We start from the raw sequence: 15,105 nt of genomic DNA on the forward strand, positions 1-15,105 counted from the left end.
ATTCGTTGTAGACAAATAAACTCTCAAGCATAATCTATATAGGGAGGTACCCAAGGTAGTGCTAATAGCACTCGAACTGACATTCTAATCTTACATCTTTCCTCATCTCACAACAACATCCCAAGTACCCCGCACATAATCAACCAAGACAGCACTTCCTTAAGTATTTTATATATATATATATATATATATATATATATATATATATATATATATATATATATATATATATATATATATCTCAAGATACTCGAATATGTCAAAACCATCATATATCACAAATACTTTACAAAAACAATAAATTCAACTATTAAATATAAGGTGCATTTCAATAAACCATTAAATTCATATGCATAAAATTTCCATTGCAAAACCATGCCATTTATTTGACGACAATGTCTACTCACTTCCTAAAAATCATAGTCGAGTTTCATGACTTACTTTCACAACCAATAATTCAAGTATCCCAACACTCATCTATTCCGTAAATTTCAATGATCAAAATAGCATCTAAGAATTCAATAAGATATTATAAACAAGCTCATACTCCCAATATAATAAAAAATAACTCAAATAACGGTTAAGATTCATTCACACGGTCGTGCTAGCACTTCATGAAGGGTGAAACTACCTCGGAAGGCTCACGGTCAATTGAGGGTCAAAACTATGCGAACTTGGTCAACCGGGCCCACAGGGCCCACAACCTCCGTTTTACGATCCGGAAGTTCCTAGGAGTTCCACAAGGTCTAAGATACACGTCTTGAAAGTTTGGTCCAGATCAGATGGTTGGATCGCTCACAGTCGAACGATCGGACGGTTATCGAAAAGCACAAACTTTAAGTTATTGAATCGGAACATCTGGGGCTTCGATTCACGATCCGTGAAATCCTACACAATCCTAGGAATGCCTAGATCAACATATATTAAATTGGAAGCGATCCAATGGTTCTAACGTATCGAGCTCGGAAATCGCATAATATGTAAAATCCGTTCGGGGTTCAAACGTTATCCAAATTGAGATCCGGAAATTCCTATGCACTCGTGGCAACTAGGAGATCACTTTAGGACAGAAGGTGGTTCCACCACACTGCCAATGCGCCGCCACACGCGCTGGCAACGCGTGGGAGGCTTGATAAATTTATGGCGGCCGGAAAACTCCAAACTGCTGGTCAAGCTTCCTACCCTAGGTAATACACCTAATTTGGAACCACTTTTGTTCTTGGACCCATCCCAAAAAGTGGCAGGAAGTGGCTGAAATCGGAGGACAAAATTGGCAGATTTTTCAATCACTTAAACGACTACCAACACACAGAAATTTCTCAAAACTAACACAACCAACAAGAAGAACAGCTCGAGAGGTTCAAGATCCATACTTGGATCGCAAGATTTGGTTGCCGAAATCACCTGAACGAGCTCCGTGAAGTTTATGAAAATTCCGGCCGTTTTTCTGAAATTTCCGGCGACTACCGACAATGGTGGTGGCTGAGATGGGGCAAGGCTGGAAGAGGAACTCATGGCGGTCCTTTTGGGACCGGTATTGGCGGCAGTGGCTTTGAAAAGCCACCGGCTGTTTCGAAATTAAAAGAGGGGGGGGGGGGGGGGGGGGGGAGGGCTACTGTCGTGAAAACCAGTACGAAATCTAGACATCAAAGCAGTACGAAAGTGATATACTAACTTCAGGGAAAAGTAGCATACAATATAGATTTTGTAACACTGTATTGAAATTTATGAAGGTACAGTATAACCACAACCTAAGAAAATATAAAGATGCAGTCTATCTGGGAATAGTACAACAGCAAAATACAATGTCATATTGTTGTCCTTGATCAAGCATTTTTAATAATTGCAAACTAACAAAATGCAAGGCCTAGCTCTCAACATGTCAGATTGTCATAAAACTAGAATTCAATATCAAACTTACAGCGATTTGCTCTGATGCATCATCAATCCAACTATTATTTTCATCACGCCACTTATGCACCAAATCAAAAAACTCAATAGGATCAGGTGCACGACGATGCTCTTGCTCCTATTAATAAGCAAACAGTTAGTTAATTCAATGTTTGTGCATCTTCTTAAGCATGTGTATGGACGCAACTTGAAAAGGATCGAAACATTGAATATACATAACTCTAGTGCCTAACAGTACATATAAATTCAATTTACTTACATAGTCGGCATGGTATCGTACAAAAGTCTTCGTGCCACCCGTGTGACTCATTGCTTGCTTCTTACGATTTTCAACATTTTTATCACACTTAATCTGTTATTTTAAAAAAAAGTCAGTCAATGTATAAAAAAAATTAATTAAACCCAGTAATACTCACTTTGTTTGCTGGAACTGAATCCCAATAATCAACCATTTGCCGCCACTGATCGTTGTCTACACGCTTGTCTCCACATATGAAATGTCGTGGTGAGCCAACATATGGAGAGTAATATCTCATTTTTAATTTAGCCTTGTAATTTCTGCTAGGGGTGGGCATCTAAAACCGAAATACCGAAACCGTACCCTAACCGAACCGTACCATACCGTTTCATTTGGGATGGAGAGATATTTGGTACCGTACCGTACCGTACCAATAGAGTATGGTATGGTAGCGGTATCAAGTATTTGGTACCGGTCAATACCGTACCGTACTGAATAGTATTGAAACATAATTTATTTATTTTCATTCTCTCTCTGTCTCTGACTTGCCTCTCAAGCACCAAAGCCAAACCCTCACTCTCCTCCATAATTTTAATTATTTTGGTTTGTAAGCCATAAGGCATGAGTTTTAACCATTTGGATTTGATGAATCTGTTGATGGATAAATATTGATTTGGTTGATTTGGATTTGGTTGATTTGGATATTGAATATGTTGATGGATATTGAATATGTTGAATATTTGAATTTGTAACTTAGGCATTACTTATTTTGGTGAATGAATATGTTGAGTATTGAATTAGTTCATTTTTTAGTTGTGTCATTTTGGTACCGAAATTGTACCGATACCGATTTGGCACGGTACGGTACGGTACGAATTTTGACAAACGATAATCCCATACCGTACCATACCGATTTAAATTTCCGGTATCGGTAGCGGTATGGGCTCAATACCGTACCATACCGTACCATACCGTACCGTGCCCACCCCTAATTTCTGCACCTTTTAGACAATCTCTTCAATAATGCATATCGGATCTTAGGAATATGAGGAATGTCTTCATGACGCCAATCAATAGTATCCTGCAAGTATAGAAAACTGTTTGTTTGAATAAAAGTTAATTTAATCTTATAACTAAAACTTGACAGTGTTCAAGAATAACATATTGATATTTTCTTCCACACGTGGTTCATGGTATGATCCTTATGAAAGCGCCAATCCTTAGAGGTGAGTGGAAGAAAACTTGAATTTCTCACCAAACTACATAAATATCTCGATAACTTGGCATCCTTAGGTACAATGCATAAGCCATCCTTCGTGAACTCAATGCACTCCTTGCCTGATTTCCCCCAAGTGGGTTTATTGTAACCACGTCCTTTTTTCTGCTGAGTTTGTACTACACAAGTAGTGCATAAATAATTAAAATAATAAATAAACAAATAAAAACTATTTATAAAAATAAAAAATAAAAAAAGTTAGATACATACCACTGCTAGTATTAGAGCCACCACTGCCACTATTAAAGCCAACACCTGCATGTGTATTGGCTTCTGAAGTGTCTTCCAAATAATGCTCATCGGATTCAGAATTCTCAAAATTACTCATCTAAATGACATGTAACCACATGCTATGAACGTTAACTTATTTTAAACAAAAGAATATTTATTTACTTGTGGTACAAATAGAAAAAAAAAACATTTATCTTAGACCAAAACAGAAGACAAAGAAAATCATTACGTACAAAGTATATGCCAAAATACTTAAAATAAATATGAAAATTCCTAATCAATCTCATCCTCAATCTCATTTTCGGTCTCATCCTCGTCATCACTGAGGTCATCCTCATCAACTATAGAATTATTCTCAATAGGCAAGGGTACTCGTTTGTTAACATAGATTCCACAAACGTCGGTTCTAATATGTATTTCTTCATTGTCTAGTTCTGGATCATCAAGATTTGGTGTGGAAAAGTAATCATCTAAATTTAATGAGTGAGATTGATCTGGGGATCCATCACCATCCTCCAGTACATTAAAGAAATCTCTAGGCTTTGTTTTAACCACAACATACCAATCTGTGTCTATTGGATCAGAAACATAGAACACTTGTATAGCTTGTGATGCCACTATAAATTTATCCTTATTTTGTGCCAACCGTTTGAAATTAACTAAGGTAAAACCATACTAATCAATTTTTTTCCCAGAAGTGTTAACCCAATCACAGTCAAATAATACTACTTTACCAGCTTGATCCTCAGGTTCTCCAGGAAACCCATAATCAAGTTCGTAAATTTCGTTTAAAACACTGAAATAGTCAACATTGCCCGTGATTGGGTTGCAGTCTCTCAAACTAGAGTAGCTTGATGTTTGCGCACTCACAAAGACACCACAATTTTGATTTTTGTACTTGTCATCGATAGACTTGATTCGAAACCTGCAACCATTAATAATGTACTTCTTATACTGCTTTACGGTTATATTAGGACCATTTGCTAGCCGACATAAATCTTCTGATATCAATGAGTCACCAGCTGCATAAAGATCATTTACCTAAAGAAACATTGAACTTCATTAATTCATGAGATTAATCAATGCATAATTGTATATTCATGAGATTTATATTTACATGTTTCTTGAACCAAGTAGCGAATTCCTTATTTCTCATATTCTCAACTTCTCGAATGGTTCTTCGAGGATGGATTTTTCTTAACTCCGCCAACCTTTTTCTATCAAAGTACATAATGACAAAACATGATAATTTAATTCTCACTTATTGAATGAAGGAATACTTAAAAATAGGATTGACCATGATTGAAGGATCTTACTCAAGAAATGGAAAGACTTCACTGCAATTGAACAACACATATGTGTGACATTGTTCCCAAACACTTTTTTGAAGATCTTTCTTTCTACATTTTCCCAAAGAATGACCTGAGTGTGAAAATATTGGAAGGCCTCCAAGGACATCACGAGTTGAAGAAACGTCGGCATTACAACCACGTTGAGTATGACGAATCTCAACATCATTTAGATACATTGAGCAAAATGACACAGCCTCATTTGCGAGATATCCTATAGCAATGCTACCTTCTGGACAACTTTTATTTCGAACATATCTTTTCAATGTTTGTAAATACCTTGATAAAAGTAATAGTTTGGATTAATGAAGCATTTGAAACAGAGAAACATATATAAGAACTTAATAAGGAATAATTTTATTACCTCTCAATAGGATACATCCATCGATATTGAACTGGTCCTGCAATTGTAGCCTCATCAGCTAAATGAATGGGTAAGTGGACCATTACATCGAAGAATGAAGGAGGCAACATTTTCTCCATTTGACACAGGGTCAATACAACCCTAGATTTCAGCTGCTTGAACGATGTTTCAGATTCTTTTTTACGACATAAAAGTCTAAAGATAGCACTCAACTCAAGCAATAAAAGGGTGATTGGTTTAGGCAAAACTCGTCGAATTGCAAGCGGAAGAAATTGCTGCATTAAAACATGATGGTCGTGACTCTTCAAACCATGTATCTTCTTCTCATTTACATTTACACATCGGGCAAGATTTGTAGAATACCTGTTGCATTCCTAAAAGGACACAAATTAATGTGCAAACAACCAATTAAAAATACCCGCAAGTGCACGAATCTATCGAAGTATAGATTATGTAAGTACGGGGTCGATCCCACGAAGAACTTGTCGGCTTCCTATAAGTTCTAGTTTAAGTACGTAAAGAACACTAATTTAACACACCACAAATGCACAAATGCAAATTGGAAACTAAAAATGAGTAAAGAAATGTAAAAGAAATGAAACAACAAAAGAAACCAAAGAAAAACAGAAACAGCACTTTCTATCACCCTTTTATCACCCATTTATCACCTGTGAACAGTGACGACCGGTCGTTGTTGGGCAGATTCATGTGCGACCGGTCTCTGAACAGTAACGACCGGTCGTTTTTGGGCAGATTCGTTTCTCTGTTTTTCCAGTTTCGACCTCTGTCCAGTGTTTTGCCTATAACTTTCCAACCGTTTGTCCAAAATTCACGTTCTTTATACGGTTGGAATCAGCACAGAAAAACGAAGATCACAACCCGGACCAAAATTCCAAAACAGTTACGAAAATAAACAGAATTCAATAAAGAAAACACACAACGTTTCAAACACATACACAACACAATTTTTTTTGGGGGGGGTGGGGGGGGTTTGGTTTGGTTCAAGTGACCTATTTCTATTGCATGAAAGTAAATGGACTTTGAAATTGAATAAGAAAGGCAGAGATGAAGTATCAAAGAGTGGAATTAAAATGTAACAAACACTAGGGTTTCGGAATCCACCCTAAACAATTCTACCAATGTTCATGGATACTCAAGTGATGAACTCTAAACGTGTTGTTGAAGATGTTCGCAATCAAGACCAGTACGAGTGGCTCAAGACGCATTGATTCTCTCTAATGTACGTAAAGTGCAGTACGAGTGCTACAATACTTGTGCCTTCCCTATAATCGAATCTAGGTGTGCTTAGTACTTTGATTCAATTACAAGAAAAACCCATTAAGTTCAAAGAGAATATGAACATCACAAGAACCCTAATAGCATGGTGTTTACATTAGGTATTCAAGAAACCAATTCACATGGATGATTCTTACTTCATCCATTTATTGCTTAGGATAACATGAAGATACACATAATCCCAACAATCTCAAGAAGCATGCTTTCAAAGGTGATCAATCAAAGAAGAACATACATCAAGGATAGATTAATTTGGTGAATTGGAATTCATCAACAATATCTAGAAATTCATACACTCAAGCATCAAAACAATAAGGTAATCATGTTTAGGGCCTCAACCTGAGCCCTAGCTATGGAGTTTAGTTCCTCATACTTATTTCAAATACAAACTCAAAACAAAACTAGAAAGAAGTTACAGATTTTGTGAACATGGGAGCTCAAGGTCTTCAATGGTGGAAATCTCTTCCACTTCTTGCTTTGTTGCCCTTGTCTTCCTCCTTGAGCTCCCTAGCTCCAAGCTTCATCTCCAGCTCCAAAATCTCTGCAAATTGTGGAATTGATTCTGATTGCAATGGCTGATGCTCTTTGCACTCCTTTTGCTTCCCTCTCTCCTCCTTTCCAACTTTTACTTTTAGTATTCTAATGCAAAGTCTTCACCCATTGTCTTCTTGTCCCCTTGCAAATGATGAAGCCTTGTCCTCACAAAGATGCCAAATGCTTCAGAAAATATCTCATCTACTAAGGTAAATTCTTGTTACCAAGTGTTATGGTAACAAGAATAATCAAGATGACACAATGGGGGTAAAAGCTGGCCAATTCCGGATTTCCAGAGCTGTGGTAACATGCTGGATTGGTTGGATAGGCAATACTTGTCCAATGGAGTTCAAATTTGGATATGTTGTAGTTAACATCCATTGGAACAAGTCTCATGAAGATCATGACCTCATCCGAGTACCAGAGCATGTTGATCCCAGGCCAAGAAGTTGACCTACGAAAATGAACAAAAACAAAGTTTATAACCAATAATGCACTTTTAGCTCATTTTCATTCCAACCAAGGTAAAATCTAAGAAAACACAAAAATGAAGTAAAAAGCTATAAAATGTCAAGAACTAACTCAAAATAGTGGGTGAATAACATGAAAAATCATGTGTAAAAATGAACCGAACAATACCCATCAGGAACACGCACCTTCGACAATACTTTACAAAATAACATTTTTTCTTCATTGGTCAAGAAGAAAATTGAAAGAGGTAAATAAGTCCTAACTCCTTCACGAACAGGATGAAGAGCTTTCCTTATTTTCATCTGTTCAAGCTCTACACGAGCTTCAATGCCATCCTTCATTTTTGTTGAGGTCCCCAATAATATCCCCAAAATCTTTTCTGATACGTTCTTCTCAATATGCATTACATCTAGATTATGGCGTATCAAAAGATGTTGCCAATAAGGTAAATTGAAAAATATGCTTTTCTTCTTCCATGGAGTTTTAACACCAATTCTTGGCTCTCTTTTAGTATCATTACTCCTTCTTTGCCTTTGCCTTTTCTGTCCAATAACAGGTTCCACAGTTGGTGTTTTTCCAAAGGTAAAAGACAAATTAGACAATTGTCTTAAACACTCAATTCCAGTTAATGAAATTGGTGCTGGATCTCTCTCACGCTTGCCATCAAATAACATTGCATTAGCTCAAAATCTATGCCTAATAGGTAAAAATCGTCGATGACCCAAATAGCAATGCTTATTACTATTCGATAAGCGCTTTGAACATGTTTTGTGATTATAATGCGGACATGTAAGCTTCCCTTTCGTACTCCATCCTGAGAGGTTGGCATACGCAGGAAAGTCATTAATAGTCCATAACAAGGCAGCCTTCATGTTGAATGTTTGATTGGAAAACACATCATACGTTCTGACACCTACCTCCCATAACTCAATTAACTCATCAACCAAGGGCCTCAAATACACATCAATATCATTTCCAGGCCCACGAGGGCCTGGAATCAACAACGACATAAACAAATTAGGTTGCTTCAGGCACATCCACGGAGGCAAATTATAGACAAAAATTACAACAGGCCAAGTACTATGGGAACTACTCATGTTCCCAAAAGGATTAAACCCATCACTCGCAAGTCCTAAACGTATGTTACGAATTTCCGACTCAAAATCAGGGTATAAAGCATCTAAATGCTTCCAAGCTGGGGAATCTGATGGGTGTTTCATGAATCCATCTTTCGGACATTCAATCGCATGCCATCTCATATATTCTGCAGTATACCTTGACATATATAACCTTTGCAATCTTGGTATTAGTGGAAAATACCGAAGAATCTTAGCTGACACTTGCTTACAAGAACTATCCCCATCTTTATTAACTATATATCTTGAAGCACCACAACGAGAGCACACATTCAAACTCGATGTATCTTTCCAAAATAACATACAGTCATTAGGGCAAGCATCGATCTTCTCGTACTTGAGCCCCAAATAATCAATAATCTTTTTGGCTTGATAAGAGGATTTTGGCAAACACGCTCCATCAGGCAACATATAATTAAACGCCTCTAAAAACATCGAGAAAGCCATATTAGTCACATTTCCTAAACACTTTTTGGTACAACTTCACAACAGCTTCCAAATTTTTGTACTTCTTACATCCAGGTTACAACTCCTTATTAGCATCCTTAAGCAACTTATAAAACCGTTCAGCCTCAGGGGTTCGACCCTCAAAAATAGGTTTATGCCTTGATGAACCCACATTCTCTCCGATCAATGGTTGTACAATTGTGTCATTCAGATCCATTGACCCTCTTTCATCAACTGGACCTATTTGCCTTGCATCAGTGGAATCGATATAAGATTCCCCATGATGCGTCCAGCAAGCCGTCATATAAAGGGGATCCATTCCATGCCAAAGAAGATGCCCTCCAACAATAATCTTATCTTCATAATAACGGTTGCAACATTTCTTACAAGGGCATATGATCTTATATTTATGAGCAGACTTGGACAAGGCTTCATTAAAAAATAATTCCATCTTATCTTTGTATTCTTGTGTGGAACGATGCAAATGTACCCAACTTTTATCCATACCTTACCTATTACACAGACAATCCATCAAATATAATGGATAAAATTAAATGTAACAATCCCTAACACCAACCATCTTTCAATCCCTATCAGGTTGATGTTTCCATATCCCACATGTAGTTCTAACAATATCTTTAAAGATAATTCCATAAAGCATCAGTTGCTATATTCACAGTAAAAAAGAGACTACACATAAATTATAAATTTTTAAAAGCTAATTGGGTGCATCAAACACTCTAATCATATAAACGATGAGAATCCCCCATTCATATATCATATATTTATATATATGACCTATAATAATATATATCAATGAGAATGTAGAATCAGGGAGCACAAAAACATAATTCCAAGTACCAAAAACACAGAGAGTGTGTCATTTCAATAGCCTGTATATAAATAAGAGAAGCACAAAGATAAATTTTCGTACCTTAAAGTGCCCCACAAGTCAATACCAGACAAAGGTTGGCTTTTCAAAGCCAATAAGCCTAAACTATGACCCCAACCCTTAAAAGCCAATACCACACAGCCCCTGCAAATAAAGCCAAAATAAATAGTATAAAGAATAGAAATATGACCTAAAAAAGTAAGAAGAGACAATTAAAAAACGTAGAACTCCCACCTTCAACAGCTAATATCAGACAACCCCTGCAAATAAAAGTGTAACCAACCTTTAACCAAAATTGATAGTATAAACAATAAGAGAGAGGTGTAAAAAATGAAAAATTACTTACCCAATTGATGAACAGAACGAAGAGGGATGAAGAATTCCAGCAATTGGAAGGGTGCTGGGGAGAAGTAGGTGTGGAGTGAAATAATAAGATATTTTGATGAAAAGTAAAGACGGTTGATGCTATAAGAGAGGAAGATAGATAATTCTTAGGTTTTGAGGGATTAAAAGCTTATGTAAAATAAGAAAATAAAAAATTATTAATAATAGGGGCGGAAAGAAAAATTAATAAATATGATATAAATTTTAGGGGCTCTTATTTTATGCCTCTCTTTATTTTAGGTTACGCTTGCTAAAAATTTTGGCGCAGAATTTCCCTCCTTACCCGCCTATTTAATAGGGGCATGTTTATCCGCCCCAAATATCATTAATAGGGGCCAATCGATTTTCTGCCCCTAATTAACAATCAATAGGGGCGTATCATATTTTCTGCCGCTAAAAGGACGCTCCTAATACTTCTTTTTTTGGTAGTGAATGTTTATGAAAAAGTTGTACCATTTGAGTTTTAGATTTCATATGAGCTTAGTTTCATGGTTATAAATGTTATACAATGTTATACAATGTTTTATCTTTCATATTTATTCATTTGTATGGTTGATACTTGGAATTTTGGATGATACATGAAATAAGTTTTTCAAAAATGGCAATAGGAGGTGGCGGCATAGAGGGTGTTTTTGGGTTATGTAATACTCATGTGTATGTAATTAACTTTGTTGTGTTAGTCTTGAAATTCTAAACACAAATATAATTTTTCCAAGATTTTAGGATTTTGTGTGAATTTGTGAAGTGTCATAAGGGAATAAGAATGTTCATGATGTTCTTCATATGTTCATGATATGTTCTTGAGTCTCCCTAGAGATCTTATCTTTTTGATTCATAAAATGATATTTGATGTGATTGTCACATGTAAGTAAAAAATATTTTTATAACATGGACCACCAAATATGATGAGAATTGAAACAAGAATGTTTGCAATCACATCCAAGTGAATCATATAACCTAGAAATGTCGTATTAGGGATTTGACAAGAGTTAACCGTATCCCAACAATACGAGTATTGTGTTAGAGAAAGACTGAATTGCATTGCAATCTCAAACTGACTATGTTCTCTAAATGAATTCTATTTAGTTTGGGTAACCATGACATATTGCTAGGTGTCAACTATGGTTTGTAGAAGCCATGTAAGGACAACCTATAAGATCGCACACCGAAAAGAAGTGGATTGAGAATTGGAAGAGAAGAAAATATTTTGTGGCTTGGTCAAAGTCAAAGTCAAAGTCAAAGTCAAAGTCAAAGTCAAAGTCCAGGTCACAGTCAAAGTCAAAGGTCAACTGTTAACCCAACACTTGACACGGTCAACAAAGGTTGACTGGGATCAATACTTGTTAGACAAGTTAGTGACTTAATTTTTTAAATCATTAAACTAATTAAACTAATTAGAATAGTTTAATTATTCAATTAAAGTTAAAGAACTTTGATTGAGTCCCACATGACTTAAAGAATTAAACAAGTGGACCATATGACTTTAGACATATGTAACACATTATAGGATAAATGTGAAGGACCTAGATAGCCCAAAAATAGGCCACTAAATGGGAGGTGCGGTCCATATGTGTCTCATGTACGGGTCTATATATTGTAAGCCATAGCACCATCTTATTTTAGCGGTTTTCAAGTTGGTAATTTGGAAGAGAGGAAACATCACACCTCTCTCTTAAGACCCCCTTGGACAGCTACTTGGTAGAGTAAGGGCTAGCACTTTCTTCTCTTCCAAGTTTCTTGTTCTCTCATCTCAATCATCCTTGGTGAAGTGCTTTGGAGAGATGTACATCCTTTGTACCTATTATTAGATATATATTCCCTATAAGCCAATATAAAAATGGATAATTCTAAGGAAATAATAAATAATGATCAAAGGGGCAAGAATGTTACTTTAGATACATAACGTACACAAAGTAACAAGTCCATGGATTAAGAAATAAATTGAAAGCTGTCTAAAGAAGTTAGATGCACGAGACCTCTCCATACATATGAATATCATATCCTAAAATGTTCCTGGTCATAAGATCACCAATTGGACAATGGTGACCCACAAAGACTAGTACACATTATGTTTGCTCAATTGGGAGGATAACTAGTGTCAAGTAATTCGTGTAGAGACATTGAGACAGATGTGTAGGTGCTCTATAGAAGAGAGTCCATTGAACGCGATCAACTCTAGAATTCTTATATGGAAGTCTTATTCACAAGTGTCAAACAAAGAATTCTAAGTTTTGATAATGTTAATTAATCCTTAGACCGGAGACATCACAGTTGTCTTGTGTATATGTTGTTTCTCTTTTAGGGCACTATACAGTCGTATCAAAATGATGTGACTTAAAGGTGTTCCTCAGGATCCTCAGCATGTATGCAGAGACAGGTGAATGTACAACAAAGAATCTCTGCTCTTAGTAAGAAGAGAGAGTACTTTAAAGATATGATTCGTGAATCTTTGGCCAAAGTATCGGATGTAAATTGAAACAAGAACGTTTGCAATTTCATCAAATTGAATCATATAATCTAGAGATGTCATATTAGGGATTTTGACACAATTTTACCATATCCCGAGAATATGACATAGAGTATTAAATTAGAGAAGGATCAAATTGCATTGTAATTACAAATTGACTAGGTTCTCTAAATGAATTCTTTTTAGCTTGGGTAGCCATGATATACTGCTAGGTGTCACTCATGGCTTGTGGAAGCTATGTGAAGACTAATTATAATTAACCGTCACCAATAGGGAGAATTGTATGGAGGGATATAATTCACACTTGATTCAGAGTGAATCATTCATACCCACTGCCTTACTAATTAGAACCTATAAGATCGCACACCGAAAAGGAATCGATTGGGAAATTTTGAAGAGAATGAATGATTTTGTGACTTTGTCAAAGTTAATATGAAAGTCAAAGGTCAAAGGTCAAACAATTGACCCGACACATGAGAAGGCCAACTAAGGATGACCGGGACCAACACTCGTTAGACAAGTGAGTGATTGAATTAGTCAAGTCACTAGAGTAATTCAATTAATTAGATTAATTTTATTATTCAATTAAAGTTATGAAACTTTAATTAAAGGTCTCATATGACTTGGAAATTCAAAAGGGATTTGACCATATGGACTTAGGCACATATGTGACACATTATAGGATTAATGTGTTGGACCAAGATAGCAAAAGATGACATACAAAAGAAGGGGGGGCGGCTACACTAGTGCTTGGGGGCAATTTTTTCACTCTTGTGACATTTTTTATCTTATAGGTGTGTAGCTATGGAATCCTATCATCCTAGGGTTTTTCAAGTTGGTGAAATTGGAAGAGAGAAAACATAAAGCTCTCTCTCCCTAACCCCTTGAATCTATCACATCAAGTGAAGGTGCTAGCACCACTCTTCACTTGTTGTCTACTCATTCCCTTATCCCATTCAATCCTTGGTGAAGAGCTTTAGGGAGATGCATATCTTTATACCTATTTGGAGAGCTACAAGGTGGAGAATCAACATTAAAGGGAGAGCCAACAACAAAGGGACCACTCCCTCTACTTGAACACCATTCTTGGTTTCAAGATTCGCTCTAAAGGTATGAACATCTTATCTTTATCTCAAATAGGATTTATAGAGTTTTTGGTGCACACTTTCATAGACTTATAAAGATTGGGACCAAATGAGACTTGCATGAATCCCTAGCTTATTTAATGCTTCCACTCTTACTTTTTCATATTAAATATGGCATGCTAGGTGATTTATACTCTCAAAGTTTGGTTGTATAGTTTTTAGAAATCTATACACAACACCATCCCCACAATATTCCTTTCACATATTTCAATAGCCATAGTGAGCAAGAGATCAAGTCCATTACTTGAACACCTTAATAGGTTTCAAGATTCGCTCCAAGGGTAACCATCTTTCATCCTTTAAAAGTAGATTAAAAAGTCAAATGTGCAATTTTCCTAAAATGATTGGGACTAATAGGACTTATATGAGTTTCTAGTTTTTTGATTTTGTTTCCGCTAATTTAATATGAGATATGTTAATACTAGATAATTCATTTTTCCTATACATAATGAGTTTTGAGAAATACCCAACACATAATTTTTCCTTCAGTTGACCACTCATCCTATGTATGTTATGCTATTTAGATGTAGAGAGCTATGGAAGAGACTATGGGATTGCATTATTACTCATGCTTATAGAGAGACCAATTGTGTTGCTGATTTTTTAGCTATGTTGGGGCACCAGAAGGATTTGGGCTACCATGAGTTTTCTGCTCCTCCTGATCAGATGAAGAGTATTCTTGATGAAGATAAGAGTGACCTTTTAGTGTTGTTTTGGGCTCTAGCCCCACTGAACCCAAAAAATGAATTGAAGTGAATATGCTTCATTAAATAGACATATGTGAATTAGGTTAGTTGGCTAAGATAGTGTACCCATTTATTTGCGTCAATCTCTCTTCCTATACATTAGAGTAGAATATCATTTTGTAAAAAAAGAAAGAAAAAAAAGAACGCTTCATTAGATATAAGATAGCCCAAAAAGACTACGTACGATAACTAGGATATCTCGTCATTACCATATTAAC

At 36.1% G+C, this 15,105-nt stretch overlaps 1 pseudogene; it reads right to left on the minus strand.

The window, feature by feature from the left end:
* Positions 1-3,929: 3,929 nt before the first annotated feature.
* Positions 3,930-9,557, minus strand: LOC148297823 (uncharacterized; annotated as a pseudogene).
* Positions 9,558-15,105: the final 5,548 nt, after the last annotated feature.

This window comes from Prunus avium, chromosome 1 (assembly GCF_965620075.1).
Source record: "Prunus avium chromosome 1, drPruAviu1.hap1.1, whole genome shotgun sequence".
Classification (NCBI taxonomy): Eukaryota; Viridiplantae; Streptophyta; class Magnoliopsida; order Rosales; family Rosaceae; genus Prunus; species Prunus avium.